We start from the raw sequence: 25661 nt of genomic DNA on the forward strand, positions 1-25661 counted from the left end.
GTAGCCAGCTTAGTTGCATTCCGACCGGTTCTGGGGAGCAATGGGAAAGGATAAAGGTAAATAGGGTCTCAGACTTAGGAGATTCTATGACCTCAATTGCCAAACCAGGCTGGTGTGTTGCCTCTCAGGTGTCAGGGTCCAGAATGTCTCTGAGTGTCTGCTGAACGTTCTCGTGGCGGGGGAGGGGGGAGGTGGATCTGGGAGCTGGGGTGAATTGCTAGAAGTCATTGTGCACGTTGGCACAAATGAGAAAGGTAGGCATAGGAATGTGGTCCTACAGAGTGATTACTGAGACCTCGAAGAAAAGTTAAAAACCATGACCCTTGAATCTGGTAATCCACTGATAACTTGCAGTGTCATGAGCTAGTAAACGTAAGAATAGGAGGATAGGACAGATAAATATGTGACTAAAGAATTGGTGCAGGGGGGATTCATATTTTTAGATCGTTCGGAGCTTTTCTGTGACAGAGTTGACCTGTTCAAGAGTGACTGGTGGCGCATGCACTGGACGGGGGACCAATACCTTCGCAGCAAGTTTTGCTCGTGCTGCAAGGAAGTGTTTAAACGAGATTGGCAGGAGGTGGTGTCCTCAAGAGCAGGGAGGCAAGTATGAGGCTGGAAGGAGATACAGTATTCAGAAATAGTACGTTGAAGAGACAGATCAGCTGGAACACGATAGGGAGCAAGGAATGCCTGTTGATTAAATTGCATTTATTTCAATGTGAAAGGGCTGACAGACAATGCCAATGAATTCAGGGTGTGGATAGATAATCGGCGCTGGATAGTCTAGCTTTGACAGAAACATGGCTGAGGGATGATTTACAGTGTGGAAACTGACAGCTTAATGTACCAAGGGTGAAATCCATTAGGAGGGACAGAGATGGTGGAAAGAGGGAGGGGAGTTGCATTTCTAATCAAGGGGAGTATCACAGCAGTGATCAGAGATAAAATAATTGATGAATCATCCAGTGAGGCTTTGTGGGTTGAACTAAGAAATAAGAAGTGAATGGTTACATTATTGGGGTGGTACTATAGACCCCCTAACAGTCAACAGGAATTACAGGAACAAAAATATCTAGAGAGATTAGGGAGACTTGCAGGAACATTCGGGTTGTCATAATCGGGGTTTTAATTTTTATAACACAGACTGGAACTGTCAGAGCATTGAGGGATTTGATTGGATGGAATCAATTAAGTGCGTCAGGAATGTTTTCTCAAGCAGTATATAGAGGGTCTTAATCGGGAAGGGGCAAAATTTGACTTGCTATTACAAAATAGGTCAGTACAGGTGAGTGAGGTGACAGTAGATGTGCACTTTGGGAGCAGTTCTGTAAATTTTAAAATAGGTATTGAGAGTGAAAAAAAAATTGGTCTACAGATTTAATTCCAAATTGGGGCAAGGTGAATTTTGATGGACTGAGGGAGGAGTTTGGAGTGGATGATTGGAGTAGTCTGTTTGAAAGCAAAGGGACCTCCAGCAAGTGGGAGTTTAAGATCTATACATTCCTGTGAGGGGGAAAGGGAAGTTGACAGGAATAAGGAACACGGGATAGCAAGAAATGTTTAGGCTTTGCCCAAACCAAATGTGGAGGCGTGGCCCAGGTACAGGCAGCTTCCATCACGGAAATCCATGAAGGTGTACAGGGGATATTGGAGTTTTTGAAGAAGGAAATCAGGAGGGCAAAAAAGGGGAATAAGATAACCTTGACTGAGAAGATCAGGGTGAATCCAAAGAGGCACTTTAAGTATATTAAAGGAAAAACATTAACTAGAGAGAGAATAGGACCCCTCAAAGACCAAAGTGGGCATGTATGTGTAGTACCATCAGAGATAGGCAATGTTCTCGATAAATATTTCTCCTCTATATTTACAGTGGAGAGAGACATAAATACATGGGAATTTGGGGAATTTAGTGGTGATATCTTAGGGGCAGTTCATATCACAATAGAGGAGGTAATGGATGTACTAGAATCTTTGAAGTTGGAGAAATCTCATGGTCCTTACCATATATATATAAGAACATTGCAAGGGGCTAAAGAAGAATTTATGGGGGCCCTGGCTGATAATTCTGATCATCAATTACCACAGGTGAGATCCCAGAAGACTGAAGGATAGCAAATGTTGTGCCCTTATTCAAGAAGGACTGAAAAATAAAGCCTAGGAAATACAGACCAGTAAGTTTAACATCTGTGGTAGGTAAAATGCTTGAGAAGATTCTGAGGGATAAGATGTACATGCATTCGGAAAACAGAGTTTGGTTAGGAATAGTAAGCATGGCTTTTTGAGTGTAAGTTTGAGTGGAATTTGTTAAAGTTCTTTGATGACGTGACCAGGAAGGTTGACTAGGCTGGGCCACACGAAAGGTGTGGTGCTGGAAAAGCACAGCAGGTCAGGCAGCATTCGAGGGGCAGGAAAATCGATGTTTTGGGCAGAAGCCTGTCATCAGGAATGTCCAAGGCATCGATTCTCCTGCTTCTTGAATGCTGCCTGACCAGCTGCGCATTTCCAGTACCACACTTTGCAACTCTGATCTCCAACATCTGCAGGGCTCACTTTCTCCAAGCGTGGTAGACCAGGTCTATATGGGTTTCAGTTACACCAGAAAAGGATGAGGCTTTTCAGCCCCTGGAGTATGATATACAGTTACATGAGGAGGCCAATCAGCCCACAAGTCAATAGAACTAGACACAGTTTAGATCATGCAGCAACAGTATCAGACTATTCAGCTACTTGAAATCAGTAACACAGGAAATGGAAGAGGCAACAAAGTGACTGGACGATGGAGTGCACTGAAATAACACCAGGCTATATAGCCGGTCAAGCCTGCTCTGCCCTTCAATAAGGTCAGGGCTGATCTCTCCCGGCATTAATTTCTCTTCCCTGCCCAATTCTTTGTAGCCCACAACTCACTGATGTGTCAAGATCCATTAACACCATTCTGCTCCCCTAAACATTTCAGAGATGTAGCTGTCTGGGATAGAAAGGCCCGAACCGTCACTACCCTCTGAGAGAAGGAAGCAGTCCCCGCAGATTTACCTTGACCTTTGACATGATCAAAAGATATGAACACAGTATCAGAGTGACTGACCCTGATACCACGGCAGGGCGTGACTGAGCAAGGTGTCAAGGAGACTGAATAACATTGAACCTCATGTGAATCAGTGGTAAATGCCCAAGTGGTTGGGTCATTCAGGACACCATGTGGCTGGTGCAAATCAATCCTCTTAGTCTCCTGATATCAATGTGAGCGATCCTCAGGTAGGGAGAATTGAGATAGGAGGTGATTGGGAGGTCAGATCAGCCCTTACAGGCCCAGCTGAGATGCTCAGCAAAGCATTCCCCTTAGTTTACATTTGGTCTCCCTGAAATAGAGAAGACCATATCAGGAGCACCAGATAGGTTGGATCCCATCACCTGGCACGGCACATCTTCCACCATGACCAATCCCTTCGCTAATTGTGGTTCGTGTCACACTCCCCACCAAACCCGCCAATCCCCAATGGCAACTGACCCTGCAGATGAAAATAATGCATCACCTGCTGGCACACCACCTCCCTCATCTCATCCAAGGCCCCAAACAGTCCTTCGATGAGAAACAGAGGCCACCTGCCTCTCCATCAACCTAGTTTACTGCATCAGGTGCACCTGATGTGGTCTTCACTACATCTGGGGAGAGAAACGTAAACTAAGGGCTCATTTCACCGAGTATCACAGCCGGGACCACAGCGGCCGACCTGAACTCCCAGTCACCACCCATTCAAATTCCCCTTCCAAATTCATTTCCAACATGACCATTCTTGGCCTCCTCTGTTGCCATAGTGAGTCAGACCGCAAATTGGATGAACAACATCTTACCTTCTGACTGGTTAGCCTACAACCTGGAGGACTCAATATTGAGTTCTCCAATTTGAAATAACCTTCCCAGCCATGGCCCTACTCCCTTTCCAACCCCGCCATCTACCTTCCATTCCACCAGTTGTGGGCGGCACGGTGGCACAGTGGTTAGCACTGCTGCCTCACAGCGCCAGAGACCCAGGTTCAATTCCCGCCTCAGGCGACTGACTGTGTGGAGTTTGCACGTTCTCCCCGTGTCTGCGTGGGTTTCCTCCGGGTGCTCCGGTTTCCTCCCACACTCCAAAGATGTGCAGGTCAGGTGAATTGGCCATGCTAAATTGCCTGTAGTGTTAGGTAAGGGGTAGACGCAGAAGCAGACGCAGACGCAGACGCTTCGGCGGGGCGGTGTAGACTTGTTGGGCCGAAGGGCCTGTTTCCACACTGTAAATCATCTAATCTAATCAAATGACCCCGCCTTCTAGCTCCCAACGGGATTCATCCCTCCCATCGACCAACCAGGTTGCACCCACCACTTGTGTTCACCTATCTGCTATCTCACCATCCTGCTGCTGTCTGCACCCCAACCACTCACTTCCCTCGTTATCTGCAGTTCCCCCTACCCCCACTCGCAGTCCTGAAGAACGGGTATACTTGAAATGTTGACTTCTCCACCTCCTGATGCTGCCTGGCTTGCTGTTTCTTCCAGCCTCCTGTTTGTCTAATGTTACACAGGAAGATAAGGAATCTTATCAGCACAACACGCAGGTAAGCAGCTACCACAGGTCACCCAATAATGGACCTCTTCCCTGGAACGAGGAAGAGGACATTCAGCCACCCGAGACACTGACACACGAACAGAAGAAGCCATTCAACCCCTCCAAACTGTTACACTGAAATAGGAGGATGTCATTGATGCTGCAACACTACAAACTAATGAAGCAGAGAATGCACGGACAGACTGCTCCATGTAGTGCCTCCTGGCTCCATTGCTAATGTTTCACGCGTGTTACATTAACATGGTTTGCTAATGGCAAGAAGGCACGGCGGATGGTTTGTGACACGTCTCAAGGAGGCATCTTCTATCTCCGAGAAGACAGGCTAGCCTTCTGTATGGAGGTCAGAAGCTTTTCAGAATGACCAACCCTGTCAGAGTGTGTCTGCTGAGAAGTTTGTGAACAACATGATGTTCCATGCAGGGTCTCACTCCAACTGTGCATTGAGACGGAGAGAGTTTGTTCAGAGCCTGGAGGAGTCTCTCAACCAACATGGGTGCTCCACAGAGACATGTAAACTATCACATAGTCTTAGAGTTCAACGTGCCCTTTAGCCCAAACTGGACCCTTCAAACTAAAATGTCCATCCATGCTAACTCCATTTTCCTGCACTTGGCCCATGTCCTTCTTAACATTCCCTATCATATATTGTCTAAATGTGAAACATTTCTTGCGAGAAACATGTAATATTTCACGATATCAATGTTAAGTTTTGAAAATAATTAATGTTGGTCCATAGCGCTCAAGTTTTATTGCAATCACTTGTTATTCTTTTGTCGCATTACAGATTAAACACTCATTTCCTTCACACTCTCCTCGTGGTACCTTCATCGAAGGGATTAGTCTGGTGTATCGCCTTCAGTCAGTCTCATTGTAGCAAGGAGATCATTCCTCGTAAAGGAGAGAAAATCTGTTCACAGCGCCCTAAGTACTGTCTCAATATCACTTTACAACTTCAGTAAGGTGTCTTCACACTTATACTTCTATCATTTTACATTGAAGGACACCACACATTTACTGGGCTGATTACTTACTACTCCGTATGAATTCTGTCAGTGGCTCATGACCAAGGACATCCACCTCCTTTTCACCAAGAGCACTTCCCATCATCTCGCCTTCTCATAAATACAAAATGAGAAGGATGGTATGTTTTGCCAAATCATTTTGTTGCCTTGCAAAACACTATGCTTAAGCACAGCCACGCCAACAGCAACACCACTATTGCCCTTGGAGATGGTTGGACATGCAGAGGAGGTGATGGCCAAGCTGTATTATCTCTGGAATATTAACCCAGGGACCCAGGTGATGACCCAGACCTCTGATTCGAATCCCACCACCGCAAATGTTGGAATTTGCATTCAATAAATTATCAGGAATTGAGAATCAAATGAAACTATGAAACCATTGTGTTTGCCTACCTGGCACACTTATGCACTTCAGGGAAAGAAATCTACCATCTTCACCCGGTCGGACTTACATGTGACTCCAGACCCACCGCACTGTGGTTAACACAGTGTTTGAAATGGCCAAGCCAGCCGCTCAGTTTTATCACTCACTACAAATTTTCAAAGAAAGGAAACCCGGCGGACTTCAGCACTGACTACTTACAGCTCACAGACTGCAGTGGGTCAGGAAGGCAGCTCACCAACACCTTCTCAAGACCAATGAGGAAAGGGAATTAAATACTGGCCCAGCATCTCATTACTGAATAAAAGAAGATGATGACACACAAGGAAGAGAGACAAAGGGACATAACTCACTTCAAACCGGGACTTTGATGTTCATTTAACATGGGCATGAATTTCTGTAATATGGGAAACAGGCCCTTCGGCCTAACAAGTCCCCACCCATACCCCTAACCTAACACTAAAGGCAATTTAGCATAGCCAATTCACCTGACCTGCACATCTTTTGGGCTGTGGGAGGAAACCGCAGCACCGGGAGGAAACCCACGCAGACACAGGGAAAACATGCAACCTCCACACAATCAGTCGCCTGAGGTGGGAATTGAACCCGGGTCTCTGGCACTATGAGGCAGTAGTGCTAACCACTGTGCCACCATGCCACCTATGAACGAATGAAAATAAATAAGATTAGTCTGGACTTTTATGTCCATTCCAGCTGATCATCAACAATCCCTCTGTTTGTTTCTTTCACCCTACCTCTCTCTTTCTCTATCTATTCAACTCACTCCTTCTCCCTTTCACAACAGCCATCCCTGTCATCAACATGAAACACACTATTTCCCAGCAACATTCAGTTATGGTGGATGGTGATTGGACGCGAAATGTCACTTCTATTTTTCTCTCGACTTGAGGCTGCTAAATCTGTTCAGTTTCTCTGGCACTTGCTCGTTCCTTTTGTTTCTGATTAGTAGCAGCATTCTTATTTTCACTCTACCTTTCATAGGATGTCTGCATCACTGACAAGGCAGCATTTGTGGGCCTCACGAAATGCCTTTTACTGTGAGGCCATTCCTTAAGGTATTGGGTCTGACGTCAGTCTTAATGCAGATCAGGCAATAATGCGAGATTTCTTCACCAAAGGACAACAGTGACATAGATAAACTTATTGGCAAAGTGCTGGTGGGATTATATTTGCAAAATTCGCTTTTATTTCCAGTTCCTGTCATTTGAATTTAAGTTCTGTCATCATTTGAAACAGTGTCCATAGTGTAGTTACCTGGGCCGCTGAATTACATGGCCAGCGACATGACTACTCTGACACAGTGTCCCTGTCATGAATTTATTTTGCAGACAAGAACAAGATTTTGATGGAAACATTTGGAACGGAAAGAGCGATTAGAAGAGAACAAAAACTATAAAGTCTGACTTTTACCATGGTATAGGTAATGGTTTATTTAGAACCCGCACTGACGTCAATATGGGGCTTGGGGATATCATGGAGCTGGTAGTGGGTAGGTTTGGTGATGGAGAGAATACCAAGACATAAGTCAATTCAGGGAAAATAGGTACTTCGCGATTGTGAACAGTCTTGTTGTCAGTTGTTTGTGAGGGCGGGGGTGTGGGCAGTTCTGAAATTTGTGGGTAATGAATGGATTTGCATTTGAAACTGAAGACAATATTTTCAGTATTTACTAAATATAGATAGCAGAAATAGCACTGAAGTTCACTATGGGATTAATAAATCGATAGGGATGGGGAGACTTACCAGGAACACCAACAAGAAAAAGCATGGGATAGTAACCAGCCTGAATAATCAGCAGTACAACTAATATCCGATCTGGTAATATGTGCCAATACCAGGAAAAATACAAATGACCCCAAGATAAACTCCTGTCCATTTTTGCAGCATTCCAGTCTACTTTTCTTAGAATCGGTACCATTGGTGCGTCATTCCAGTCTATTGTTCTCAGATTCTGATCCATTGTTGGCATATTCCAGTCGAATGCTCTCAGATTCTGATCCACTGTTGAAACATACCATCTACTGTTCGCAGATACTGGCCTATTGTTGGAACATTCCAGTCTATGATTCTCAGATTCTGATCTCTCCTTTCCCTGTCGCTGCAACTGCTGATCCTTGTCAGTGTTACTGGTGATACATTTGCAGCAATAATGGGAGAAAGCACTGGAAGAAGCCCCATACAAATAGAAGAGAAAAACCATCCAGTGACAAAATTATGATCCATGGAGACTGACGTCAATCACTGTCACTGAACAAACAGATCCAGATAACTCCTTTCAGAATGCGGCCTTCAGTTCAAAATAACAACTGGATTGAATTGAATGTTGACATTACTGGCTAATGGTCACATCTCCCATCACCAATTACTCTCGTGAAGTTAATTGTGAGGGAGAATTATGGACGTTTTCTTACCGCGGGCTAGATGATTCTGCTGTGTTATTCATTTGTAATTCTGTAACCACCTGAACGCTCCAACATGACCATCCAAAAAAAATCACAATCTAGATGTGGTTTCCATGCTGGTCTCTCCTTGACTAGAACAGGCGCCAAGCAACAGATTCCCAGTGGATACATTTGCCCTGACCATACACAAGAAGTGTGGCTCTGTCGGGACATTCCATTCGTGACAATGCAGAATCTTCAACACACAATATGATTGAGCACTGTTTTATGTAAACTAACAAACGCCTTAATACATTACATTGGCTTCAAAGCAGTAAGACTTACATTTTTGGAATTCAGTCCAAAGCCAAATGTGGCATGTTCTCACAAAGCCAGTCCTTTTACAGGGTTATGTTATCCTTGATTTTTGAAAGAGGGTCTAAAGGACCCAAGATTCCAATATGTCAGAATTTTGAAAGGTTCGTTGGGGTCCTTTTGTTTATACCTAACAGATAATGCCTCATCCAGAAGCCTTTCAAGTCTTTAAAAAGTACCCTGGATAATCAGGAGGACCTGTCCAAGCTGGACAGGTTGGATCAGTTCAGGGGTTAGTTGAGTCAGAGTCACTGGACGCTCTCTGCCTCCTTCTGCCCTTCGACATTATAACCTGGAAGCAGTTGTGTCAGTTTTATTCTTGGTGCTAAGGGGTTTTGTTTCTTGGAATTGTTCCAAGTATATTGGAACAGCATCCTTCAATCGGGATAACCTGTCAGGTTCAGATACGATACGTTATTCAGGTATTCTATTTTCGGTTCCTTATGTTTAATTTGGTAATTTGGCAAATAAATGTCATATGTTTAAAAGTCGGCAGTCTGACCAGCTAATTCACTCTGGGAATATCAGCTATACACTAACCTTCAACAAGTAGCAAATTTACCGTCCGGCTACCTGCTTAAAATGTTTTGAGGGGTCGGGTCTGGTCCATTACAGACTAAGGGGCCTTTGTGGAATTTAGGCAGCGAGTGCCAGGTGATATTGTCTCTTATTTCGTGTGTTGATTTGGTGGGTAAACAGAGCTTCAGGTAGCAATAGTACTTGCAGGAACCAAGCTTGTTTTGGAGGTGGAGAAAGTGCCCTTGGGGGTTTTACAAAATGCACATAAGTCCAAGCCGCAGGAATTAGAATACAAAGGGAGTTAAAGCTACCGTTTAATGTAAGAAAAATGAGATGATTGCAGCAGTAGCTCAGTATTCTAATTTGCTGGAAACACCATCAGGATCTGTGGAGATGACTAAACTTCAATCGCAAAAGAAGCAGCTTGAGTTAGATGGAGAGGTGAAGCAGTTTGAGCTACGACTAAAATCAGAAGAGGAAGAAAGATAACGAATAGGTTTAACAGAGGAAAGAGAAAAAAAAATAGCTTCAGCAGGAGAGAAAGAAAAAGAGGGAGCAATTGAGCTTCAGAGCTGGACACTTAGAATGGAAACTCAGCTGAAAAGGATGAGGATGAAGGCTGAAGGTCAGCTTTGCGAGGAACAGACTGAAGATGGGTAAACCCATGGTCGTCCAAAGCCTGGTGAGAAACGTGTTTCAGTATATTCACAGCTTGCCAAAATTTGATGAGTAGGAAAGTGGCTAAAGAATTTCAGTGGCCAGTGACCATGTAGGTTTTGTTGACCCAAACAAAACTTGTAGGTAGAGCTGGTGAGGTATGTGCAACACTATCAGAGGAGGGATCTGGGGAGTATGAGGAGAGGAAAACATACATCTGAGCATGTGCCAAAAGCCTACAGACAACGTTTCAGGAATTTAAGGAAGGATCCTGGTCCAAACCAAATATTGAGTTTGAAAGAATCAAACAATGTAATTTTGATAAATGGATAAGAGCTTTAAAAAGAGAGCAAATCTACAATGCTCTGAGATAGACAATTACTTTGGAGGAGTTTAAGCATTCACAAAGTGCAACCTCATTTGGAAGATACTAGAGTTATAAAGGCAAGACTGGCAGCTGTAGAGGCTGATGATTATGACTAGTGATTATTGTTACAAAACTTGTTTTGGCTTCCAGCGTCAATTTGGATGGATAGAAATTGGGGCAAAGAGAACTCCCCACGTAGAAAGGGAGACGTAGTTCTCGGTGAAGGCAATACTTGAAGGAGGCAAAGAAGATTTTTTAAAAAACTCCAGTGTTTTCATTGCAACAAATTAGGGCACAAGAAATCACTGTTTTGGTGGGTTCAGAAAAAAAAACACAGACGCAGGAAAAAGGAAAAAATCTGGGAGTTTTGATGGAGCGGGAACAGAATGCACCGTGGAAACTAGAAAGCTGCATCAAAGTACACAATCTGATGGGAGGTTTGTTACGCAGGGAGTGCCACATCTACTTAGAAAATATACCTGCAAAGGGAAAATTTATTCACATAGGGCAGGTAAAGATGATGCAATATTAAGAGACACAGGATCCTCTGTGAATAGATAAGGAGATATGTACTGCTGAAGGAATATTCCCAGAAAAGGTACTGCGAAAGGCAATTCACCATGAGACAAAAGGTGCAAAATCATGTAAAGTGAGCATAGCGTGTCCGGAAAAGTGTGGGAAATTGTGGTAGAGGTATTGGACAAACTCTCAGCTCCAGGAATACAATTTGTCCTTGCGGAAAATATATCTGATTCAGGGGTAGGATTAATGCCACTCTCGTTGAAAAGCCAATGGATATGCAGGCAACTGAATCAATGTAGGAATCTTATCCTGGAAACTTTCCTGATTGTGGGTAATAAAGTCCCAATGTCACCAGTTGAGACAGAAAATACCCAAAATGTAAAGATAAGGAAGCTTAAGTGGCATGAGCAGATACTTTGTCCCATCAGAAAGTTGAGACAAAACAGGAGCAAATAGGTGATCATGTGAATAGTTTTTGCTCAGCTAAACTAATTGAGTCACAGCAGAAAGATAGAAGTTTAAAGCAGTTGTATCAAAAAGCACATAGGTTAGGAATTTTGAATCCGTCCCTGAGCTTTATTACTTTAAAAATGATGTCCAAATGAGGAAATAGAGACTATCATATATTCAAGGAGATGATAGGTACAGAAAGGTACAGAAAGGAGGTGATGCAAATGGTGCATGAGTTACGACAGAGAATTCAGTTAGGGGTGAGGAAAAAAAAAACAGACTACGACGGAGACATTTTACTGGCTTGGATTGCAACAGTATGTTGTTGAATTTTGCCAGATGCATCACACATGACAGGTAATTGGAAAAGCACAAGCAGTAATAAAACCTGCACCTTTCTTAACTATTCCAGCATTTGAGGAACCTTTTTTAGATTAGATTACTTACAGTGTGGAAACAGGCCCTTCGGCCCAACAAGTCCACACCGCCCCGCCGAAGCGCAACCCACCCATTCCGCTACATTTGCCCCTTACCTAACACTACGGGCAATTTAGCATGGCCAATTCACCTGACCTGCACATCTTTGGACTGTGGGAGGAAACGGGAGCACCCGGAGGAAACCCACGCAGACACGGGGCGAACGTGCAAACTCCACACAGTCAGTCGCCTGAGGCGGGAATTGAACCCGGGTCTCTGGCGCTGTGAGGCAGCAGTGCTAACCACTGTGCCACCGTGCCGCCCACAACCTTTTATAGGAGTCTTAATTGATTGGCTCGGTCCCAGACCACAATCAAAAGTGTAGGCATCAGTATATTTTATCCAATAATGGATGCATCGACTAGATTTCCAGAGGTCATCCCAAGGTGCAGTGTCACATGTAAAAGAATTGCAAAGGAATTACTCTTTTTAAAAAAAAATAGATACGGATCAATCCAGATATAGTGAGATCAAGGTTCAAACTTCACATCAAATTAATCACTATAATGTCTTAGGAATGAAGCAATTCAAATCTACTGCAAACCATCCACAATTGCAGGGAGCGCTAAAAATTTGACATTAAACATTAAAGATCATGTTGAGGGCTTATATTCAGGATTATCCAGATGATTAGTGTCGGGGAATTCCATTTGCACTTTTTATGATCAGGGATGCCCCAAATTAACAGAGCAAATTCGTTCCATTGGAATTATTTTTGGGGCACTAAGTGAGGGGACAATTAAAATTGATTAAGGAGAAAATAGTAAATTAGAGTTCAAAGGCCACACATTGGGACTCGGTCTCAAAATTTAAGGAACGATTAATAGCGCTGGGGAGTTGGCTCGACAGCATTTAAAAGAAATGCAACATGCAATAAAACAGGAAGCGGACAAGAAAGAAAAAAAATTGCAATTTTGCGATCGGGGATAAGATATTACTGTTACTTCCAGTTATAGGTGAACCTTGAAAAGCAAGGTTTAGCAGACCTTATCAATTACAACGGATATTAAGTGAGGATAACTACTTGATAGGGACTCCAGAAAGAAAGAAATCTCACAGCGTATGTCATGTGAAGATGCTCAAAAGGTACTTTGACAGGTAAGGACAGCCAGAGAACAAGGTGTTAATGATTACAGCACAGAAGAAAAAAACAACTTCAGAGGATTCTGATTCGGACATTCCTCAAATTAAAGTGGATAATGAGGTGGTTGTTTAAAAATGTGTTGCTGGAAAAGCGCAGCAGAACAGACATCATCAAAGGAGAAAGAATCGACGTTCCGTGCATAAGCCTTTTTTCAGGAATGAGGAGGGCGTGCCAAGCAGGCTAAGATAAATGATAGGGAGGAGGGACTTGGGAGAGAGGCATTGGGAACGCGATAGGTGGAAGGAGGTTAAGGTGAGGGTGATAGGCTGGAGAGGGGGTGGGGACGGAGAGTTCGAGAAGAAGATTACAGGTCAAGAAGGCGGTGCTGAGTCTGAGTGTTGGGACTGAGAAAAGGAGGGGAAATGTGGAAGAAGGAGAAATCTGCATTCATACCTTGTGGTTGGAGGGTTCCTAGGCGGAAGATGAGTCGCTCTTCCTCCAGGCGTCTTGTTGCCATGTTCTGGCAATGGAGGAGGCAAAGGACCTGCACATCCTTGGTGGAGTGGGAGGGGGAGTTAAAGTGTTGAGCCACGGGGTGGTTGTGTTGGTTGGTGCCGGTGTCCCAGAGGTGTTGTCTGAAACGTTCTGCAAATGGACGGCCGGTCTCCCCAATGTATAGAAGGCTACATCGGGTGCAGCGGATGCAGTAAATGATGTGTGTGGAGGTGCAGGTGAATTTCTGATGGATATTGAAGGATCCATTGGGGCCTTGGAGGGAGGCGAAGGGGGAGGTGTGGGCGCAAGTATTGCATTTTTTGTGTTTGCAGGGGAAGGTGCCAGGAGTGGAGGTTGGGTTGGTGGGGGGTGTGGATCTGGCAAGGGAGTCGTGGAGGGAGTGGTATTTCTGGTACGCTGATCGGGGTGGGGAGGTAAAAATATCCCTGGTGGTGGGGTCCGTTTGGAGGTGGCGGAAATGACGAAGGATGATCCGATGTTACTGGAGGTTGGTGGGGTGGTAGGGGAGGACTAGTGGGGCTCTGTCCTGGTGGCGATTGGAGGGGTGGGGTTCAAGGGCGGAGGAGCGGGAAGTGGAGGAGATGCGGTGGAGAGCATTGTCAATCACGTCTGAGGGGAAATTCCAGGGTTTGAAGAAGGAAGCCATCTGGGTTGTTCGGTATTGGAATTGATCCTCCTAGGAGCAGATGCGGTGAATGCGAAGGATTTGGGAATATACCCCCACCTTTTTCTCCACTACATTGATGACTGTATCGGCGCTACCTCGTGCTCCCACGAGGAGGTTAAACAATTCATCCACTTTACGAACACCTTCCACCCCGACCTCAAATTTACCTGGACAGTCTCAGACACCTCCCTCCCCTAACTAGACCTCTCCATCTCTATCTCGGACGACCAACTCAGCACGGACGTATACTATAAACCGACTGACTCCCACAGCTATCTAGATTACAACTCTTCCCACCCTGCTCCCTGTAAAAAATGCCATCCCACGTTTCATTCCAGCTCCAACTCTGACGTCTTCCTGGCAATGAGGAAAATTACTCAACTATATCCAGTCCCTAAATAGGAGAATAATTACAATCTGACCAATTACCATCCCCTCAGTCCCATCACGACAGTCTCAATGGTGGGGATACTTTTCGATAGAGCTGTCAAGTAGCACCGAAATAATCAGGTCAGTATGGTTTCCGATAGTTCCCCATGTGGAGATGGTGCTGTAGTGGACATATCATTGGATAACGAATCCAGACCAGGTCAATGCTCTGGCAGCTCGTGGAAGTTAACAATAATTAATAAAATATCGAGACCTGAAATCTGGTGTAAGTAACAGTGATCTTGTGTCCAATATTGATTGTTCACATCGATCTCCTTCCCCAGTGTACTTTCTGGAAGTGAATCTCCCGTGTTGTCTTGGCCTAAAAGTGACTCCAGACACACAGGCATGGTCTCTGAATCGGCCAAGTGAGACACTCAATTGTATCAAACTACTCTGAGGTCTTATAGGATAAAACCTGACAGAACATCCGGCATCAACCTCATAATCAGAAACGGGAGTGGGAAACACAGTTCTGTTGACCCTGCATAGACATCCTTCCTAACATCTGAAAGTTTGTGACAACATTTACAGAGCTTTCCCACAGACTGCACAGAATCATTGGGAGAAGAGGAGGTCATTCAACACATTGAGCTTTCCCCATGCTAGATCATGGCCGAACATTTCCTCAATGCAGTTTCCCCACACAATTCTCATATCCCAAAATATGTTTAAACATTATGAAATATAGTGCCTTCGGGCTATCAAGAAATAAGGAGTTCTCGGATAACGCTTGTTTATGAAGTATGATTTGACTGCAATGCGATTCGTGAACCATTTTCTGTAAAGTGAAATATCATCTCTGCTTCCAATCTGTCACATCCTGTCAGAGTTTTATATATCTCACTGAGATCTCCACCCATCTTCCTAAAGCCCATGGAATACAGGCCGAGTCACCCCAAACTCTGCTCCCACAACTAACCTGTCATCCCAGAGATCAGTCTGGTCATCCTTCACTGCACTCCCTCAATGTCAGATTTGCCCTTTATAAGGTAAGGACACCGAAACTGCACACAACACAGAACAATGTTCGAGTTGGGGTTCCACCAAGGCCCTGTACAGTTGCCGTAAATGACCCTTACTCTTGAGTTCTAAATCCCCCTGAAATGAAGGTGAATAAACGATTTATCTTCATACCTGCTTTCTGCTCCTGCAATATTGCTTTCAGGGACTGGTATGCAGGGAGATCCAGATTCTTTTCAATATTACAGCTCCCGACTTGCTGAGTCTCTGTACTCTGTATACAGCATGCCAATGCCATTCCCAGTCTTGACCTCCATGTTCAGAACTCACTGCCCTACATGGACTCGGAAGGCTGCGCAGAAATAAACAAAAATGCAGCTTACGTTCATTTAATTATCTAATTTTTTTCAACCAATCACTTTTCAAATGATAGGCTGTCATTCAACTGATCCCATCAAAGTACACAACCTGTCATCTCTGCCATTGCTCTCCATCTGCCAGGCATTTGCCCAGTCACTCCACTTGTCTCAATCGCTTTGGAACCATTTTTACATCCTCCTCATTCACTCACAAGCTGACATCATTTCGTGCTGTCAGCAGACTTGGGAGTATTGCAATTGAGCCCCTCAACCAAAAATATGATGTGTATTAGGAATTGCTGGATGCCAAATCTCGATCCTTGTTATAGCCTTCAAGCCTTCCATTAAAAAAACATGGTTTTGTTCCTACTCACTGTTTCCTGCCAGCTCTCCCATTCTAAAACCATAACCATATATTAGCCCCAGTCCCATAGCATTCGAATTTGCACAATAGGCTTGGGGCTTTATCAAAACAATCTTTCTGAGATTCCAATCGTATTGCGTTGATACCTTCTCCATAATTTTGCTCAAATATGATTCCTATTTCATAAACCTCTGTTGACTTTGTCTATGCCTATTAATTTCAGTCCAATATTTTCTCTAAAACTTTTTAGTTGCTAATTTCATTCTATTCCCTTTTTCTCACCAGACTAAAGTTCCCTAGTATTGCGAGGAAACTTTATTTATTTATTTTTTATTCTGTGAAGGCATAACTGAAGTATTTGCTCAATTGATCTGCTATTTCCCTGTCCTCAATTATCTGGTATCAGACTGTAAGAAAGCTGCACCTTTTACTCTTAATTTTGCCATTGATGTACTTTTAAGAAGATATTACAAGTTCACTCATATACACTTTGATAAGATATTCTTTAAAAACCCATCAATTCTTATCGTAAGCTAGTGAATGATTGATCCTCCACAGCCATACAATCACAGAAGCACAGACTCTGTCCTCTCATAAATACAGCACGTCCACATTAGCCCCACTTTTCAACACAAAACCCGTCGCTGTGAATCTTATGGCATAACCATGTATTTTCTAATGTTTTCCAGGTTACCATGACAATTCCCCTCTCACGAAGTGCATCCCAGACCCCACCACACTTTGGGTGAAAAACAGTCTTCAAATCCTCACTGAGCCTCAAACCCTTCACTTTAACAGTGTGTCCCTTTGATTAAAAGGACCAGCTGTTATCTATCCACCCCGTCCATGTCCCTCGTAATCTTATCCTCCTGATTCACGTCCCCCCCAGCCTTCTCAGCTCCAAACAATACAGCTCCGAGCTTATCCTGCCTCACTCCATAGCTGATATGCTTCCATCACAGGGAACATCCTGGTGAATCTCCTCTACACCCCCTCAAGTGCAATCACATCCTTCCTGTAATGTAGCTCCCAGAACTACACACAGTATTCCAACTTGGCGAATGAAAGTTCCGCATAGCTCTTATCATCTATGCTTCAATGTGTGAAGGCTGTGTTTACGCTACCATACGCTTTCTCAAATTGTGTGTTACCTTGTCCAGCCACATTCAGGGATGTGTGGAGAAGGACCCTCTGAGCGTCCTAGTGTGCTGCCATTCATTGAGTCCTCCCCTGCCTGGTTCCTTCTTCCAAAGTGCATCACCTCATAGTTATCAGGTTTACATTTCATCTGCCACTGATGTGACCATCTGACCATTCCATCTGCATCTTTCTGTAACATAAGGCCTTCCTCCTCACTGCCAATTAACCGGCCATTCGTTGTATCAAACACAAACTTACTTATGAAACCCCCACGCCTCGTCCATATTCACAGCTGCATCCTTTATGATAATGTTTAAAATCACAAAACATCAGCTTATTTATTTGGAGGCTAGTGTCCAATGGTGTAACACAGGGATCAATGCTGTGTCTCTTAATATTTGTGATTCAGAGGTGTTGGTGTTGGACTGGGGTGGACAAAGTTAAAAAATTGCATAACACCAAGTTATTCACCAACCCCAACTTCACAATCAAACCGATAGACAAGGGAGGCGCGGTAGTAGTTTGGCACACCGACCTTAACACTATTGAGGCTAAATGCCAGCTCGCGGACACCTCCTCCTTCTGCCCCCTTGACCATCACCCCACTTCCCACCACCAAACCACTATCTCCCAGACCATTCATAACCTCATCACCTCAGGCGATCTCCCATCGACCGACTCCAACCTCATAGTCACGCAACCCCGCACCACCCGTTTCTACCTCCTGCCCAAAATCCACAAACCTGACTGCCCCAGCCGACACATTGTCTCAGCCTGCTACTGCCCCACCGAACTCATCTCTGCATACCTCGACACGGTCCTGTCCCCCTTAGTCCAAGAACTCCCCACCTACGTTCGGGACACCACCTACGCCTTCCACCTCCTCCATGATTTTTGCTTCCCCGGTCCGCAACACCTTATCTTCACCATGGACATCCAGTCCCTGTACACCTCCATCCCCCATCACAAAGGACTCAAAGCCCTCCGCTTCTTCCTTTCCCGCCGGACCAACCAGTACCCTTCCACTGACACCCTCCTTCGACTGACTGAACTGGTCCTCACCCTGAACAACTTCTCTTTCCAATCCTCCCACTTCCTCCAAACCAAAGGAGTAGCCATGGACACCCGCATGGGCCCCAGCTATACCTGTCTCTTCCTAGGATATGTGGAACAGTCCATCTTCCGCAGCTACATTGGCACCATCACCCACCTTTTCTTCCGCTACATCGATGACTGTATCGGCGCTGCCTCGTGCTCCAATGAAGAGGTTGAACAGTTCATCCACTTTGCCAACACCTTCCACCCCGAATTCAAATTCACCTGGACCGTATCAGACTCCTCCCTCCCCTTTCTAGACCTTTCTATTTCTATCTCAGGCGACCGAATCAACATGGATATTTAATATAAACGAACTGACTCCCACAGCTACCTATACTACACCTCCTCCCACCCTGCACCCTGTAAAAACGCCATCCCATATTCCCAATTCCTTCGTTTCCGCCGCATCTGCTCCCAGGAGGATCAGTTCCAAAACCGTACAACACAGATGGCCTCCTTCTTCACGGACTGCAATATCCCCCCAGACGAGTTCGACGATGCCCTCCACTGCATCTCCTCCACTTCCCGCTCCTCCTCCCTTGAACCCCACCCCTCCAACCACCACCAGGACAGAACCCCACTGGTCCTCACCTACCACCCCACCAACCTCCATGTGGAGAGTATCATCTGCCGTCATTTCCGCCACCTCCAAATGGACCCCACCACCAGGGATATATTTCCCTCCCCTCCCCTATCAGCGTTCCCAAAAGACCACTCCCTCCGTGACTCCCTCGTCAGATCCACACCTCACACCAACCCAACCTCCACTCCCGGCCCCTTCCTCTGCAACCGCAAGAAATGCAAAACTTGCGCCCACACCTCCCCCCTTACTTCCCTCCAAGGCCCCATGGGATACTTCCACATCCGCCACAAATTCACCTGCACCTCCACACACATCATTTACTGCATCCGCTGCACCCGATGAGGCCTCCTCTATATTGGGGAGGCAGGCCGCCTACTTGCAGAACGTTTCAGAGAACACTTCTGGAACACCCGGACCAACCAACCCAACCACCCGTGGCACAACACTTCAACTCCCCCTCCCACTCCACCATGGACATGCAGGTTCTTGGACTCCTCCATCACCAGACCATGGAAAAATGACAGTTGGAGGAAGAGTACCTCATCTTCCACCTCGGAACCCTCCAACCACAAGGGATGAACTCAGTTTTCTCCAGTTTCCTCATTTTCCCTCCCCCCACCGTGTCTCAGTTAAATCCCTCGAACTCAGCACCGCCTTCGTAACCTGCAATCTTCTTCCTGACCTCTCCGCCCGCACCCCCACTCCGGCCTATCACCCTCACTTTGACCTCCTTCCACCTATCGCATTTCCAACGCCACTCCCCCAAGTCCCTCCTCCCTACCTTTTATCTTAGCCTGCTGGACACACTTTCCTCATTCCTGAAGAATGGCTTATGCCCGAAACGTCGATTCTCCTCTTCCTTGGATGCTGCGTGACCTGCTGCGCTTTTCCAGCAACACATTTTCGGATCTATTCTCCATAAAGGTTTATTTGGATGCACGAGCTTTCGAAGTGCTACTTATTCATCAGGTCGTTGTGCGCTTTGATGACGCACTTTGAAAGCTAGTGCCACCGAATACACCTTCTGGAGAATAACCTGGTGTTATGCAAATTTTAACTTTGTTTACCCCAGTCCAACACCAACACATCCGATTCACAAATATTAAGAGACACAACACTGATCCTTGCTGTACACCACTGGAGATTAGCCTCCAAACACAAACAGCCTTCTACCACCACCCTCTGTCTCCTACCCCTAAAGTTGATTTGGTTACAACTTGGCAAATCACTAATGAGTCCTATCTGTTCCCTGGTTATTCTGTTCCGCTGGATACTCTTGTAGAATATCTGGAGATTCTCACTAATGTTGCCTGCCAGTAGGCTTCCGTGCTCCTGTGTTAATTAGTCCCCTCCAAGTGATGCATTTCCTCCTTATTGCAGATTTAACTGGCCTGTCCCAGATCCTGCCATTATTTGCCTTTAATGTGGAATAGAAAGTGAGGGAAGAGTTCCGTTCATTTCGAACTTGTGATATGTTTTGTGAATTTTCGAAATTTCACTGTAACCCACCTCTCAATCTTGAGTTTCTAGAGAACACAGGCCGAGTTTCCTCATCAGGCAATCTCACTATCTGAGGGATTAATCTGGAGAGTGTCCATTGCACTTCCTCTGTGGTTAGTATATTCTTTCTGAGATTCGGTCACCAAAACTGTGCACAATACTCCAGGTATAGTCCCACCAACACACTGTGAAACTGCTTCAATGTGTCTTTACATCAATGTTTTGACTCTCTTAAATGAAGGCGAACCAAACTGTAACTTTCCTCTTACAAATGTTCCTCCGAATACCCTTCACATTCATTTACGGACTCACTGATATCTAATAGAAACCCTTCCGAGAATCCAAAATCTGCAACTTCTACTCTTTCCCCATTAACTATGTTGTAAGAAATAACTGCAAACAATTCCGAAGTTTATCAAGTATGATTTCTCTACCAGAAACGCATGCTGATACTCTCCATTGTTGCTGTTAATTTCTAAATATCAAAAATGTCATCCTGTGTAATATATTCCAACAGTTTCCCTACAGATGTCTTTAATTGGTCTGCAGTTCTCCACACTATGTCCTCTTCCCTTTGTAGCTGTCTGGATCCCTTCCATTCATCTATAGTGCTTGGTTCACGTTTATCCACAATAGTTTCTGGCCTCTGCAGAATGTACAGGAAAACAAAACACAGTCATCGACAGTGCAATTAATACTACTGTTGGTGATTTATTTCTGACGTTTTGACGGGAAGTACACATGTTTCGTTAGACTTAGCAATGTTCAATCCAGCTACATGTTCAAGTACTACCTTGTTACTGATATGAATTGACTTTTTGTCTTTAGTTCCAGAAGGCCAATATGGTCACTTGGAATTACTGGGTGATTCCCTGGATATTACTCCATGAAGACAGATGCAAAGTAACTGGTTATTTTCTTGGCCATTTCCCTGTTCTCCACAATAACCTCTCCTCTGCCAATTACAAATTTCCACATTTGACCTTGCTTTTATCTTGTTTCCTTTGAAATATAGATCGTAGATTTGTGCAGTCTTTGTGTTCCTGTTTGTTAGCAGGCACGCTCTCTTTTTGATTTCCTTATCAGTTTCATGGCCTTCCATTTCTGGATTGTAAACTTCTGAGAATTCACAGGTTTCCACAATATCTGGAATTCGTCTGAAGTCACTTCCTACGATAAATACATTTTCTAATTTGTGATGTTCACCATCACTGAGTCACTTTCTCACTTTTTGGTGTTTGTTACTGAAATAAATAGGCGTATTTTTCATACTTTGCAGTTTTTCTAAAACCTCCTGGTCTTGACCAGATATATTCAGGATCACTGCAGGAGGATAGATAAAAAATTGCGGGAGCCATGGTTGGTTCTTTTCCATCATCGCTGGTCAGGTCCCAGACGACTGGAGGGTAGAGAATGCTGTGCCCTTATTCAAGGAAGGCGACAAAGGTAAATCTGGGAACTAAAGAACAGCAAACCTAAAATTCTAGTGGGTAAGTTACTTGAGAAGCTTCAGACAGATTGGATATGCATGCATTTGGAAAGACAGGATGTGATTCGGTGTATGATTAGAATTGTGCTGGAAAAGCAGAGGAGGAAACCGGCAGCATCCGTGGAGCAGGAAAATCGATGTTTCAGACCAAAGCCCTTCATGAAATTCAGCACGTCTTTGTGCATGGGAGATCATGACTCGTAAATTGGTTGGTGTTCTTTGATGAAGTGACCAGCAACGTTGAGGAGGGCAGGGTGGTATACATAGTCTATCTGCATTCCAGTAAGGCCTCAATAAGGTTCTACATGTTCCGCTGCTCTGAAAGGTGAGATCACATGGAATTGAGGGGGAGCTGGCAAATTAGGTACAAAATTGGCTTGGTGGGAGGAAGCAGAGGGTGATACAGGAAGAATGCTGATCAGAATGGAGGCCTGTGACGAGTGGAATGCCTCAGGGGTTGGTGCTGGGACCACTGTATATGACATATGTCCATGATTTAGATGAGAATGTACAGGCATGATTTGTAAGTTTGAAGACGACACTAAAATAGGTAGCATCATGGCGAGTGAAGAAGGTTATTATAAATTTCAGAAATTGCAGCAGTACTTTGATCAGCTGGAGAAGTGGGCTGAGAAATGGAAAATGGATTTTAATAAAGTGTAAGTTCTTGCATTTTAGAAATTCAAATCAAGGTTGGAGTTTCATAGTGAATGGTTGGGTACTTAGGAGTGTAGTGGAACAGAGGTACCTCAGAATTCAGTTCGATGGTTTTGTGGAAGTTGATTCAGAGGTAGACAGTGCAGTGAAAAACGTTTTGGGCACATTGGCCTTAATCAGTGTATTTCACTGAGTATCAAAATTAGGGAGGTATGTTGCAGTTATACAGGACGCTGCTGAGGCCGTGTTGGTAGCGTTATGTTCAGTTTCGTTCACTTTGCTATAGGACGGATGTTATTAAACTGGAAAGAATGCAGAAAAAAAAGGATGTTGCCAAGGACTCAATGGACTGAGGTATAGGGACAGGTTGGACAAGCTAGGAAATTTAATTTTGTGCGTGTGTGAGGCTGAGGGAGGATCATATTGAAGTCATGCATACAGTGAATGCACCCAGTCTTTTTTTCCCCGAGGTTGGGCAATCACAGATCAGTTTAAAGTCAGAGGAGAAAGAATAAAAGGGAATCTGAGTAACAACCTTTTTGCACACATATGGAATGAGCTACCAGGGGAAGTGTTTGATTAACAACATTTAAAAGGCATTTGGACAAATACACGGATAAGAAAGGATTAGAAGGATACGGGGCAATGGCAGGGAAATGGGGTTAGCGTGGATGGACATATTCTTCAGAATGGACAGTTTGGGCTGAAGGGCCTGTTACCATGCTTTCGGACTCTATGACTCTAACAACCCTTGCTTGTCTCCCACTGAATGTTAATTTGTACTTACCAAATTCACTTGAGCTATCATGACCCTCTAGCCTCCAGTCTTCAATGATGTTTAACTACAAAGTTCAAGCATTCTCTATTGAGCGCAGATGCCTTGTAAAATGCACTTTTTAAATTCATTATTCCTTCAAATCTGCTTCATTACAAGGTTATTAATTCATCATTCGGACCAGACAATACCAAATCCAATGTCACCTGCTCTCGAGTTTTCTTCACAACATACACTTCAACCCACCTCGTATAAACTTACGGTATTTATTTTTCACAACATGAGCAGTCACTTAGTTAACGCAGTCCAGATGCAATTTGAGACCATCCAATAAGATTGCAGTATCCACAATACTTACATATCTAATTTCCAGAGCATATGTTGCTCAGATTTTCTGCGAGCGTTTTGGTTTGGTATATATCACACCAATATTTGCTTCTCCTTGCTATCTGTAAGCTTTACCTAAACTGATTCTGTGGAAGCTGAGGGACAGGCCGGTGTCGTTATCAGTGACAAACTTGGACAAGTCATTCGGGGAGCCTCACCTCGACGCTGAGATGATCTGACGAAGTGTCCGACAATACAGGATAAGCATCGATACCCTCCCCGCTCTGTCAGGATAAGAGTTACCGTATACTCTCTGCTCGCTCACACTCACTATATATTTGTTATAGCACCTACCCCCGAACAAGGTTCACGCTCTATCTCCAAATAAGACTCAGGCACGACCACTCTCACTCCTGAATTCAGTAACTTTCTTCCTCACTTTCTCTTCACCTACACAATACCCCCCACACTAATAATACTTTATGAATTAAAAACTGTCGACTGACTAATTCCATACACCTCACAATTCCCCCCAACTACACCATTACTAACAGCAGGGTCACCCATTCCCACTCTCCCTCCAACCCTCCCTTTCTCCCATTCCAGGAGGAATAGCCTGGAATCGGACAGAAAGGCAAAGCCGGGTGATGAAGTGCCCGATATCCATTCCCTCACCCCCCTCCCCTTGCCATGTGGGTAGGACAATGGTACGAGCCAGAGAGGACAGGAACGCCTTGTGTGGAGATTCTGAAACATCCATATCCCACCGACCGATTAAGGAGCAGTGCTCAGAGAAAGACAATTCTCACTTTAAACCCACTGACAGTTCCAACGACAGTCCTTTTACTTCCAAAAAAAGGACACAGTTGCTCACTGCTCAGAAGATGCAGACACACAAATACACAGAACTATTGGGAAACACTCCAATATGCAAACACTCACAATAATTACAAGGAGATAGGCATACAGACAGGTCGAAACACACAGAGACATATACAGTCACATACAAATAGACACAAAGACAGTTAAGAAACACACAGGCTGATACACAGACAGACAGACACAGACTCACAAACACACAGAAAGCAAGCACATGGAGACGCACGTATTAACACACACACACACACACACATAGCCATGCACACACATACGCACACGTACACACACATACACATATGCAGACGCAAACACACAAACACACGCAGTCCCAGAGGAACAGAAACTAGTGTCATTAAGACGCAAATCAATATGCTTTGGATTTGTAAGAATATCAAGGATTCTAGGGAGAAGGCAGAAGAATAAGGTTGAGGTACATATAAAAATAATTTAACGGAATTTTAGACTCGATGGGTCGAATGGCCTCATTCTGCGCCTTGCTTTAATGTTCTTGTGGTGTAATGCTATCAGGTATTCTCTACCTGAGACAGCAGCACAGGCTTGGTTTGATACATATTTGATTGGAAATGGTCAGCGGGAATGTGGGACAGGTTTGAAGTCCAGAATGCTTTATGTTTATTCCTAATTATTGTGTCCTTATATCTGAAAAGAAGTGGTGATTTGATGCAAGGCTAACACGGTTTAAAATAAAGAGTCCCACAATGAAATAAGGACGTCCCTTTCACTTTACTGTTGTGCTATCTGTGGTGTACTCATCCTCAGGGAGCAGTGAACACTCGGTTATTGAAGATGTTCAACGCTGAGTTTGACTGATCTTTGCTGGACAGGAGAGTCTTTGTTTATTGGGAATAGACCAGATACGGATAGTCAGCCACAATCGGATTAGTTATGAGCATTCTGAATGGTGCAGCCAAAAGGACAACGGCTGCCCCACCCCATGTGCTGTGCCCTCAATCCACACTTGAGTCTGTTAAGAGATGTACTGCTGCCCCTACCCCATGTGTTGTTCCCTCTATCCACCCCTCAAGGC

The sequence above is a fragment of the Chiloscyllium punctatum genome, chromosome 38 (assembly GCF_047496795.1).
Source record: "Chiloscyllium punctatum isolate Juve2018m chromosome 38, sChiPun1.3, whole genome shotgun sequence".
Classification (NCBI taxonomy): Eukaryota; Metazoa; Chordata; class Chondrichthyes; order Orectolobiformes; family Hemiscylliidae; genus Chiloscyllium; species Chiloscyllium punctatum.